Below are 12,250 nucleotides of genomic sequence, written 5' to 3'. Positions count from 1 at the left end.
GAGTTTGGAAGTTTTCCTTCCATTTCTATTTTTTGGAACAGTTTCAGGAGAATAGGAATTAGTTCTTCTTTAAATGTTTGGTAGAATTCCCCCGGGAAGCCATCTGGCCCTGGGCTTTTGTTTGTTTGGAGATTTTTGATGACTGTTTCAATCTCCTTACTGGTTATGGGTCTGTTGAGGCTTTCTATTTCTTCCTGGTTCAGTTGTGGTAGTTTATATGTCTCTAGGAATGCATCCATTTCTTCCAGATTGTCAAATTTGTTGGCGTAGAGTTGCTCATAGTATGTTCTTATAATTGTCTGTATTTCTTTGTTGTTCGTTGTGATCTCTCCTTTTTCATTCATGATTTTATTTATTTGGGTCCTCTCTCTTTTCTTTTTGATAAGTCTGGCCAGGGGTTTATCAATCTTATTAATTCTTTCAAAGAACCAGCTCCTTGTTTCGTTGATTTGTTCTATTGTTTTTTTGGTTTCTATTTCATTGATTTCTGCTCTGATCTATATGATTTCTCTTCTCCTGCTGGGTTTAGGGCTTCTTTCTTGTTCTTTCTCCAGCTCTTTTAGGTGTAGGGTTAGGTTGTGTACCTGAGACCTTTCTTGTTTCTTGAGAAAGGCTTGGACCGCTATATATTTTCCTCTCAGGACTGCCTTTGTTGTGTCCCACAGATTTTGAACCGTTGTGTTTTCATTATCATTTGTTTCCATGAATTTTTTCAATTCTTCTTTAATTTCCTGGTTGACCCATTCATTCTTTAGAAGGATGCTGTTTAGTCTCCATGTATTTGGTTCTTTCCAAATTTCCTCTTGTGATTGAGTTCTAGCTTCAGAGCATTGTGGTCTGAAAATATGCAGGGAATGATTCCAATCTTCTGATAACGGTTGAGACCTGATTTAGGACCAAGAATGTGATCTATTCTGGAGAATGTTCCATGTGCACTAGAGAAGAATGTGTATTCTGTTGCTTTGGGATGAAATGTTCTGAATATATCTGTGATGTCCATCTGGTCCAGTGTGTCATTTAAGGCCTTTATTTCCTTGTTGATCTTTTGCTTGGATGATCTGTCCATTTCAGTGAGGGGAGTGTTAAAGTCCCCTACTATTATTGTATTATTGTCGATATGTTTCTTTGATTTTGTTATTAATTGGTTTATATAGTTGGCTGCTCCCACGTTAGGGGCATAGATATTTAAAATTGTTAGATCTTCTTGTTGGATAGTTCCTTTGAGTATGATATAGTGTCCTTCCTCATCTCTTATTGTAGTCTTTGGCTTAAAATCTAATTGATCTGATATAAGGATTGCCACTCCTGCTTTCTTCTGATGTCCATTAGCATGGTAAATTCTTTTCCACCCCCTCACTTTAATATGGAGGTGTCTTCAGGTTTAAGATGAGTTTCTTGTAGGCAACATATAGATGGGTTTTGTTTTTTTATCCATTCTGATACCCTGTGTCTTTTGATTGGGGCATTTAGCCCATTAACATTCAGGGTAAGTATTGAGAGATATGTATTTAGTGCCATTGTATTGCCTGTAAGGTGACTGTTATTGTATATTGTCTCTGTTTCTTTCTGATCTACTTCTTTTAGGGTCTCTCTTTGCTTAGAGGACCCCTTTCAATATTTCCTGTAGTGCTGGTTTGGTATTTGCAAATTCTTTCAGTTTTTCTTTGTCCTGGAAGCTTTTAATCTCTCCTTCTATTTTCAATGATAGCCTAGCTGGATATAGTATTCTTGGCTGCATGTTTTTCTCGTTTAGTACTCTGAATATATCATGCCAGCTCTTTCTGGCCTGCCAGGTCTCTGTGGATAAGTCTGCTGCCAATCTAATATTTTTACCATTGTACGTTACAGACTTCTTTTCCCTGGCTGCTTTCAGGATCTTCTCTTTGTCACTAAGACTTGTAAATTTTACTATTAGGTGACGGGGTGTGGACCTATTCTTATTGATCTTGAGGGGGGTTCTCTGAACCTCCTGGATTTTGATGCTTGTTCCCTTTGCCATATTGGGGAAATTCTCTCCAATAATTCTCTCCAATATACCTTCTGCTCCCCTCTGTTTCCTCTTCTTCTGGAATCCCAATTATCCTAATGTTGTTTCGTCTTATGGTGTCACTTATCTCTCGAATTCTCCCCTCGTGATCCAGTAGCTGTTTGTCCCTCTTTTGCTCAGCTTCTTTATTCTCTGTCATTTGGTCTTCTATATCGCTAATTCTTTCTTCTGCCTCATTTATCCTAGCCGTCAGAGCCTCCATTTTTGTTTGCACCTCATTAATAGCTTTTTTGATTTCAACTTGGTTAGATTTTAGTTCTTTTATTTCTCCAGAAAGGGCTTTTATATCTCCCGAGAGGGTTTCTCTAATATCTTCCATGCCTTTTTTGAGCCCAGCTAGAACCTTGAGAATCGTCATTCTGAACTCTGGATCTGACATATTACCAATGTCTGTATTGATTAGGTCCCTAGCCTTTGGTATTGCCTCTTGTTCTTTTTTTTGTGGTGAATTTTTCCGCCTTGTCATTTTGTCCAGATAAGAGTATATGAAGGAGCAAGTAAAATACTAAAAGGGTGGCAACAACCCCAGGAAAATATACTTTAGCCAAATCAGAAGAGATCCCAAATCGTGGGGGGGGAGAAAGGGGATAAAAAGAGGTTCAGAAAGAAAGAAAAAAAAGTTAAAAAAAGAAAACCAATAAAGAAAAAGTATAAAAAGGAAAAAAAATATATATATATATTAGATAAACTAGTTAAAAATGTTAAAAAAGAAAAGGGTAAAAGTTAAAAAAATTTAGCAGAAGAAGAAAAAAAATTGAAAAAGAAAAGAAAAAAAAATTAACTGCAAGGCTAAAGAATCATGGGGAGAAAGCCATGAGTTCCGTGCTTTGCTTTCTCCTCCTCTGGAATTCCGCCGCTCTCCTTGGTATTGAAACTACACTCCTTGGTAGGTGAACGTGGTCCTGGCTGGGTTTCTTGCTGATCTTCTGGGGGAGGGGCCTGTTGTAGTGATTCTCAAGCGTCTTTGCCCCAGGCGGAGTTGCACCGCCCTTTCCCGGGCCGGGCTGAGTAATCCGCTCGGGTTTGCTGGGTTTGCTTTCGGGAGCTTTTGTTCCCTGAGCGCTTTCCGTAGAGTTCCGGAGGGCGGGAATGAAGATGGCGGCCTCCCGGTCTCCGGCCCGGAGGAGCCGAGAGCCCGGGGCCCCACTCCTCAGTGCGCCCCCAGAGAACAGCACCCAATGACTTCCGCCACCCTGGCCTCCAGCCGCGCTCTGAGCTGACCGAGCCTGCGACTGGTTCAAGGTAACCCTGAGCTGAGAGCTCACTCGTCGGCTCTGTCTCTGTAGCCAGCTTCCCCGTTCTAATACCTGTGAGCTCTGCGACACTCAGACACCCCTGATCCTTCTGTGACCCTGCGGGACCTGAGGCCACGCTGACCCTGCGTGGGCTTCACCCCGGTTAAGCCTCTGGAGCGATGTCCCTCAGTGGAACAGACTTTTAAAAGTCCCGATTTTGTGCTCCGTTGCTCGGCCGCTCGCCGGGAGCCAGCCCCTCCCCCCGCGGTCTATCTTCCCATCGCTTTGGATTCACTTCTCCGCCAGTCCTACCTTTCAGAAAGTGGTTGATTTTCTGTTTCTAGAGTTGCTGTTCTTCTTCTCTTCGATCTCCCGTTGGATTTGTAGGTGTTTGTAATCTTTAGATAAGCTATCTAGCTGATCTCCCGCTACCTGATGTAGTCTCAGCCTGCTACTTCTCCGCCATCTTGACTCCTCGACCTCTAAATAAATGTTTTATTTTATTAAAGTTTTACCAAAAAATAACTTTTAAAAACATAAAAATAGAACATTGTTTTGCTTATATTGGCTTCAAAGCTGCCTCCCCAAATTATAGAATTTTTGAGGTCTCAGATATTAGATTATTCTCTATAAACCCCCAAACCCTAAGGCTCAATTTATCCCTGCAAAAATTAATTTTTCTTAAGGATACCAGAGGCAAAAAAAAGTGGGGAATACCCTTGTGTCATATATAAACTGGAATAATTAAGAATTCGTTAACATCTAGATAAAATCAGCTCAAACTTCCATAATATTCCTGTAAAAGAATTTCTGTAAATTCTTGGGAATAGGAGATTTGTACCATGCCTAGCTCTAGGCTTCTGATTCCATACACTTTGTGTATGCTATGACTCCTATAACACGTTTTATGTGCCATTTCTCTTCAGAGATTAATTAAATGAAGTATAAAAGTCAACCATTGCTTAATTAAGAAACAACAATGAATATTTTGATGTAATGATGTATTATATGAGGTATTATATGCTGGCTAACTGAACATTAAAAACAAAAACAAAAACAGCAACAACAAAAAACACAAAACTAATACTCTAAATTCTCACGAGATAGCTGAGTTTGTAGTAAGTGCCTGAAGACGGGGGCACCTGGATGGCTCAGTCGTTAATCCTCTGTCTTTGGCTCAGGTCATGGTCCCAGGGTTCTGAGATGGAGGACTATATTGGGCTCCCTGATCAGCAGGAAGCCTGCTTCTCCCTCTCCCATTTTCCCTGCTTGTGTTCCCTCTCTCACTGTCTCTCTCTCTGTCAAATAAATAAATAAAATCTTAAAAAAAGAAAAATGCCTTAAGACTAGCAGACTAGCCTGAGAGTAAGAAACCTGGGGGCTACAATCTTAGAGGAGCAGAGATTTTTATGGATTTTACCTCTAGACACCCCACTATGATCTTATGGATCTGACAAAGATCTAGCTCTGGCAGGGAAAAGGACCAAGAGTGTTTCCCATAACAAAGGCCTAGTTCCTAGGTGAAAAGATTTTACTGGAGCCTTATTCCAGCTGGAGAAGGGCATTTCTCCCTCTTTCTTAATACCTCCCACAAGCCCACCTTCTCTGTCCCACATAAGAGAAAAATTAAACCATGTCAATGAAGAAGCACCTGTGAAGTTCACAGCCTAGAGACACAAGCCCTAGTACAAGTCTGAGATTTAATCATGAAGTTATAGAATATTTCTCCTCTCCAACACCTTATCATTACACCAACAGAACTGCAGTATACACCTAAAAGAGGGGGACACAGACTATGTATGAAGAGGAGTACTTGGGGAAGTCCAAAATAAAGGGAAGGGGTACAAAAACAAGGAACATAAGGAATTTGAAGACTCTGGAACCTATAGCTACACCAAACATTAAACCTCCACAACTCCTAGCCAGATAAACAGGAAACTTTACAGTAAAGTCCTATTTCTCTCAGTTCTTTTTCACCTGGTTTGTCATGTCAGGTATTCAACCAAAGAATAAAAGATATGTCAAAGGCAAAAAAAAAAAAAAAAATCTGAATGGATAAAGTGAGTATCAGAACCAGACTCAGACATGAAACAGATGTTGGAATTATCAGACAGCAGATTTAAAATAACTATGATTAATAAATGGAGGGTTCTAAGGCAAAAAGTAGACAATGGGCAAAAATAGATACACATTTAAACAAAAAGAAAAAAAAAAAACTCTGAGAAAAATAAAAAACGAAAACTAGAAATAAAAAATACCGTAAGAGAAATTAAGAATGTTTGTTATGGTGTCAACAGTAAATGATGAGGGGAAAAAACAAAAACAAAAAACAAAAAACAGAGAGCTTAAAGATAGGTCAATAGAAAGTTCTCAAACTGAAAGCCAGAGAGAAAAGAATGAAAAAACCAGGACAGGACCTTCAAAATGTGGCAGAATTTCAAAAGATGAAAATACACATAATTGAAATACCAGAAGGAGAAGATGGGTAGAAGGAAGCAGAAGAAATATTTGGTGTATTAATGCCTGAGAACATGACAAATTAATTATAGACACCAAACCAGAGTTACAGGACATTCAGAAAACATCATACTGAATAAATACAAAACAAAATAAGACAAAAACAACAAAATTACACTGAAGCATATCATATTCAGCTGTAGGAAACCTAAGACAAAGCAAAAGAATGTGAAAGCAGCCAGAGAAAAAAATAAGTCTCCTACCCACACAGGAGAAAGGAAAAGAATTGCAATGGTTATTTCATCAAAAAACACAAGTCTGAAGAAAGTGTACAAAGGACAATAAAAGTCCTGGTAACCTAGCATTCTATATTTAGTGAAATATCCTTCAAAAGTGAAAGACAAAGACATTCTTTGAAAACAACACAACAAAATGAAACAGAAAAACACCTTCATTACTACTAGACCTCCCCTAAAGGAAATTTTGAAAGATCTTAGGCACAAGGAAAATGATCTAGGACAGAAGCTTAAGTCTACAAAAGGAAAGAAAGAATATTAGAGAAGTAATAAACAGAGGTAAAATTAGATCTTTTTTTTTTATTCTTAATATATGTAAAAGATAACTATTTAAAAGATAACTATTTAAACAAAACTAGTAGTACATCTAGACAGTGGAATGTTAAACACAGATTAATGTATTCTGATATTGTAGGATTTGAATAAGGGGATTGAATAACAGCAATGTTTTAAGGGAAAGGAGGGGATAAAGTAAGAATATTTTATGTAAAGTACCTGAACTATGTGTGAAGTGATAGTGTTATTTGTAGTTAGCTTAGAATATTTAAATAATATATTTTGAAAGAAGATCAATTTAAGCCATAAGCAGCCGAAGAAAAAAAATAATAAAAATTAAAACAGAAATCTGGAAACTGAAAACAGAAAAACATAGAGAAAATCAACAAAACCAAAGACTGGTTCTTTAAAAAGATCAATAAAATTGATGAATCTCTAGCCCAGATAACTGAGAAAAAAAGAGAAAGAGAGAGAAAGAAATTATCATGTCAGAAATGTAAGAGGGTAATCACTACTAACTGTATGAACATTAAAAGGATAATAAAATAGCTCTAAAAGCAACTTTATGCCCATTAATTTGATAACTTAGATAAAATGAACCAATAGCTTGAAAGACACGAAATATCAAACTCATTCAAACTCATTCAAATTCAGAAACAGGTCATCTGAATAGGCCTATATCTATTGAAAAAGTTGAATGAATAATTAATAACCTTCATAAAAAGAAAGCATCAAACCTAAATTGTTTCCATAGTGAATTCTACCAAACATTTAAGAAAGAAACAATACCAAGTTTCTGCAAATCTTCCACAAAGTAGAAATGGTGGGAACATTTTTTTAACTTATTCTATGTGGTCAGAATTACCATTATAATAAAAGTAGATAAAGTCATTACAAGAGGGGAATCCTAATACCTTAACATAGCTCATGAACATAGGTACAACAATCCTGAAAAATTATTGGCAAATCCAATCTAGCAATGTTTAACAAAAGTTACACACCAAGACCAAGTGAGATTTATTTCAGTTAAACAAGATTGATAGATTAACAGTCAAACATCAGTGTTATCTATCACACCAAGAGGCTGAAAAATAAGAACTATACAATCATAACAATCACTGTGGAAAAGTGTTTGACAAAAGCCAACACCACTTACAATAAAAATTCTCAGCTAACTTGTATTAGAGGGGGACTTTCTCAATTTGATAAGGAATACCTATCAAAACAACAACCTATTGCTAACTTTATACTTGATAATGAGAAATGGGCATTTTCCCTTTATAACTGGGAACAAAGCAAGAATATCTGTTTCATTGCACTCATTCAGGATTACACCTAAAACTAATGTAACATCATGTGTCAACTATACTTCAATTGAAAAAAAATTTTTAAATCTTAGAGTAGAAGTCATAGCAAGTGTAGGAAGACAATAAAATAAAGTTCTATTAAATTAAAAAGGTAGACTGGGAAGGAAAACAACATGTATTAGCAGATGATAAGAGACGTTATTGCTTATGCAGAAAATATTGAAGAATTGACCAAAAACTAAACGGAAACAAACCCAAACCTCTAGAACTAATATGGGAGTATTAGCAAAGTTGTAGGGTATACTGTTAATATGTAATAAAAATAATGTATAATGTAAATCACTTTCCTATATGCCTGCAATAAACAATAAGAATTTAGAATTTTTTTAAAAGTACTATTTAACATAGGTTTAAATTCTTCTTATTTTATTATTATTATTTTTTATTATGTTATGTTAAAAATACTTAGGGACAAATAGAACAGAATGCATATAGGATTTGTGTGGAAACTATAAAACTCTGATGAAAGTAATAAAAGATCTGAGTAAAGAGTAAGATATTCTGTGTTCATGGATTGAAAGACTTATGATTGTTTAGATGTCAATATTCCCTAGCTTTATCTAGGGATCAATGCAGTCTCAATCAAAATCCCAGTGAGCTTTCCTGTTTGTATTGACAGACTGACTCTAAAGTTTATGGTTAATGGCATAGACATAAAATAGTATGCAGGAAGTTGGAGAAGAAGAAGCTCTAATCCACCTGACTTTTAGGTTTCTTATAAAACTACAATAATTAAGATAATGTGGTATTGGCAAAAGTATATACACATAGATTAACAGAAAATAAGAGAGAGCCCAGAAATAGACTTATAATAATATAGTCAGTTAATGTTTGACAAAGGAGCTAAGACAATATAATGGAGAAAAGATACTCTTAACAAATGATGTTGGAAAAAGGTAGACATTAGTATGCCAAACTTAGAAAAAGATACTTTGGGCTTTAGCAAACTTAAAAACTTCTGCTATGCCAAAGACACTATTAAGAGAAACAAAAGACAAGCCACAGACTGGGAGAAAGTAATTTGCAAAATGCAAAGAACTTATGTCCAAAATATACAAAGAACCCTTGGGATTCAACAGTAAGAAAGCAAACCGCCCAAATGAAGAAAGTGGGCACGTGATCTGAAACGACACTTTCTCACATAATGCATAAAGATGACAAAAAACAAATGAAATGATGCTCAACATCTTTTGTCATTAGTAAATTATAAATTGAAGTGATTACAAAATACCACCACAAACTATACAAATAACCAAAATCCAAGAACACGGAAAAAATCATTGCTGGCAAGGAAGTAGAGCAACTGGAATTCCCATTCATTACCGGAGGAGAGGCAACATGGTGCAGTCACTTCTGCAGATTTTTACAAAGCTACACATAGTCTCACCATGAGATCTGGTTGCTGTGCTCTGGGTGTACATCCAGTTCATTTGAACCTTTACACCCACATAGAAACCTGCATATGAATGTTTACAGCAGTTGTATTCATATTGACCCAATACGGGAACCAAATAATAGACAAATAGAAAAACAAATCATGGTACATCTGCACAATTGAATATTATTCAGCAATGAAAAAAGAGCTCTCCAGAACCAAAGAGACATTGATGAATTTTAAATGAAAACTGATATAGAAACAAGCCACCCTGAAAAGTCTACATACTATATAATCTCAATGATAGGACATGTGGAAAAGATAAAACTATAGTAAACCGAAACATCTCAGTGCTTGTCAGAGGCTTGGAGGGAGGAGAGGAGGGCTAAATAGGTAAAGCACAGAGATTTTTTTTTTTTTAAAGTAGTAAAACTATTCTGAATGATACTATAATGGTGAATGCGTGACATAATGCATTTATTAAAACCCATATGACTTTACAAAACAGATTTTCTTTTAACTCAGTGAGGTATAATGTACATTTATATGTATATAACTGTTTATGATTATTATACATCTTTTTTTTTTTTTAGAGAGAGAGAGAGGGAGGAGGGGGTGCAGAAGAGGCAAAGGGAGAGGGAGAGAGAGAATCTCAAGCAGGCTCCACGCTGGGCTTGAACTCACAATCCCGACATCATCAGTTGTAATCAAGAGTCACACACTTAACTGACCACCCGTGCTCCCCGATGATTATTATACATCTTATAAAATTGGGTTCTAGATAATAATATTATGAAGATACTCCAACAATAAGTATTCAAGTTTGTAGTTCATAAAAACTGACAGCTTTCTGTTTGGTTTCACATTCAGTAATTTTATTAACTAGTTAAACTAAGACAATGATACAACATAGTGAAAGTTATACACATCTATATAAACGTATTAGTTTCCTAATTGTTTTTAGTCAGTGTTAATATATGGTGACATAGATAATAAACACTGCTCCTCGCTTAGCTGATACTTTCAGTAACTGGCACTATTCTAATATTTATTGCTGCCTGCCATATCATTATGATAGAACTGTGTACCAAAATCCTATATCCTCTTAAGTGATCATAGATCATAGATCATAGATAACAACAATAGGTATTTCCTTTGATGTTACTAAGTAAACATCCATTACCAAGGTTGGGCACACTATGTAAAGCTCAATTTTAGAATTTTGTGTTATCTAACTCCTACTTTCTATGTCTAAAATTACTAAATGTATATAATTATAACTGGATAATTTCATTTAACTACATATACCATATCAAAATAGCCTTATACTGTTAAGTAAAAATAACAGTGTGAAATGGATCTAGATCTCTTAACTAGAATATTCTAAAATAGATTGCATAAAATCTACTGAAAAATTTAGGCACTGTCTTTTTAATGGCAATATCTCAATGTAAGTAACCAATATCTTAAGTGATCCTCACATGTGTGCTGCGATTTGTGCTCTGGCACTGACTATGGCTGAGAACTAAGGCAGTTCAGCTGCTTTTGGCTCACAATTAGTTAATGAAAAATATGACACAAGCACAGTCTCAATTAAAATTAAAAATCAGAATTCCAGTCTAAGACAGCAGTAAATATCTGGACTCAGTTTGTGGTCAAAATCTTCTCTTCAATCTCAACCCTACTGCAGACTTGAAGACTGTTGTGTGGGAATGGTGGGGGTAGTGGGGAAAAGGAGTTTGGGATTCTACAGGGAACAAAGGTGAGGAGAGGCTGGAAAGGTAAAGAAATAGTTTTTAATGGAGTCCATGACTTCTTTTGCCCCTTACGTGGTCTTCTCTAATGGGATATTTTCATGGATGCTTTGGGGGTTCCCTGATGAATCTGTCACAAAGTACTTATAAAAGCAATCAATAAAAAATGTTGATTTCTAGCTTTCCCACATATATGAATTTATCTATATTTAAATTATTTACATTTACACATAAGCATATATATTATACACACATTGCGTATGAAATACATAACTGAACAATAAACCTGAAGAAATTGCTCATAACTAAGCACAGAAAAAAATGAGAACTTAAAAAACAATGTGAAGGAGAGGTTAGGAGAAAAGGAGAGCAGAATGTTTTAGTTTAATATAATCCTAACAGAATTTCTACAATGCAAGACCAGGAAGAATGGTGTGGGCTACAGAAAATACTTGAAGAATTCCCCAGAATTGTTGAAAGACTTGAGCTCCAGATTAAAGAAACAAATACATCTTGAGAAAGGGAAATGCAACTAAATCTATTCATGGAAGGCTGAAAGTAAAAACGCACAAAGCAGAGACAAAGACAGGCAAATCAAAAAGAACTATCTGGGGGCACTTCCGTGGCAGTGTGAGTTAAGTATCTGCCTTAGGCTCAAGCCATGATCCTATAGTCCTAGGATCGAGCCCCACGTTGGGCTCCTTGCTCAGCAGGGAGTCTGCTTCTCCCCTTTACCTCTGCCACCTCTCTCCATCTGCTTCCCTCTCTCTCCTTCTGCCTGCTGGCACTCTTTCTCTCTCTCTCTCTCAAATAAATTAAACAATCTTTAAAAAAATAAAGTATTTGCACTGTATTTCATGGCTCCAGGTAGTACAAATAATAAATTTATACTTTGGTAAGTCAAATATTGATTTAAAGATTGCAAGTAACCACTTAAAAATAGGACACGTAATTTATAACTTTCAAATCAGTGAAGAGAAATTAAGGTGAAAGAAAACTTTAAATTCAATCAGAGACAAAAGAGGATAATAGATTCCAAATCTCTCAGTAATCATCATAAATGTAAACTTATCAGTTTGCAAAAGGCATAGAGTCCAACATTGGAGGATAAAAAAATATACAGCTAAGACTTCGTCTAAAAGAGACAAAAAGTAATTAGATTAAAAAGTTAGAAGAAATTTTAAAAAGTTTTACCGGGTACTTAGTAACCAAAAGATACCTGGCAAAGTGATAATAATATATACTTTAACAAGCAATAACAGGGCTAAAGCCATGAAGATCCCTACAAAAATAATAAAAGATATATTCTGAGCTATTCTGATCACTGTAATGTTTACTGTTTGTGACTCCAGAATTCTTATGTTGAAACCCTATTTGGAGGTAGGGTCTTTGGAGGTAGTTGGGTTATGACAGCGGAGCTCTCTTGAATGGGATAAGTGACCT

This window comes from Lutra lutra, chromosome 8 (assembly GCF_902655055.1).
Source record: "Lutra lutra chromosome 8, mLutLut1.2, whole genome shotgun sequence".
In the NCBI taxonomy this organism is placed as follows: Eukaryota; Metazoa; Chordata; class Mammalia; order Carnivora; family Mustelidae; genus Lutra; species Lutra lutra.
Note: the sequence above shows the minus strand (reverse complement) of the source record.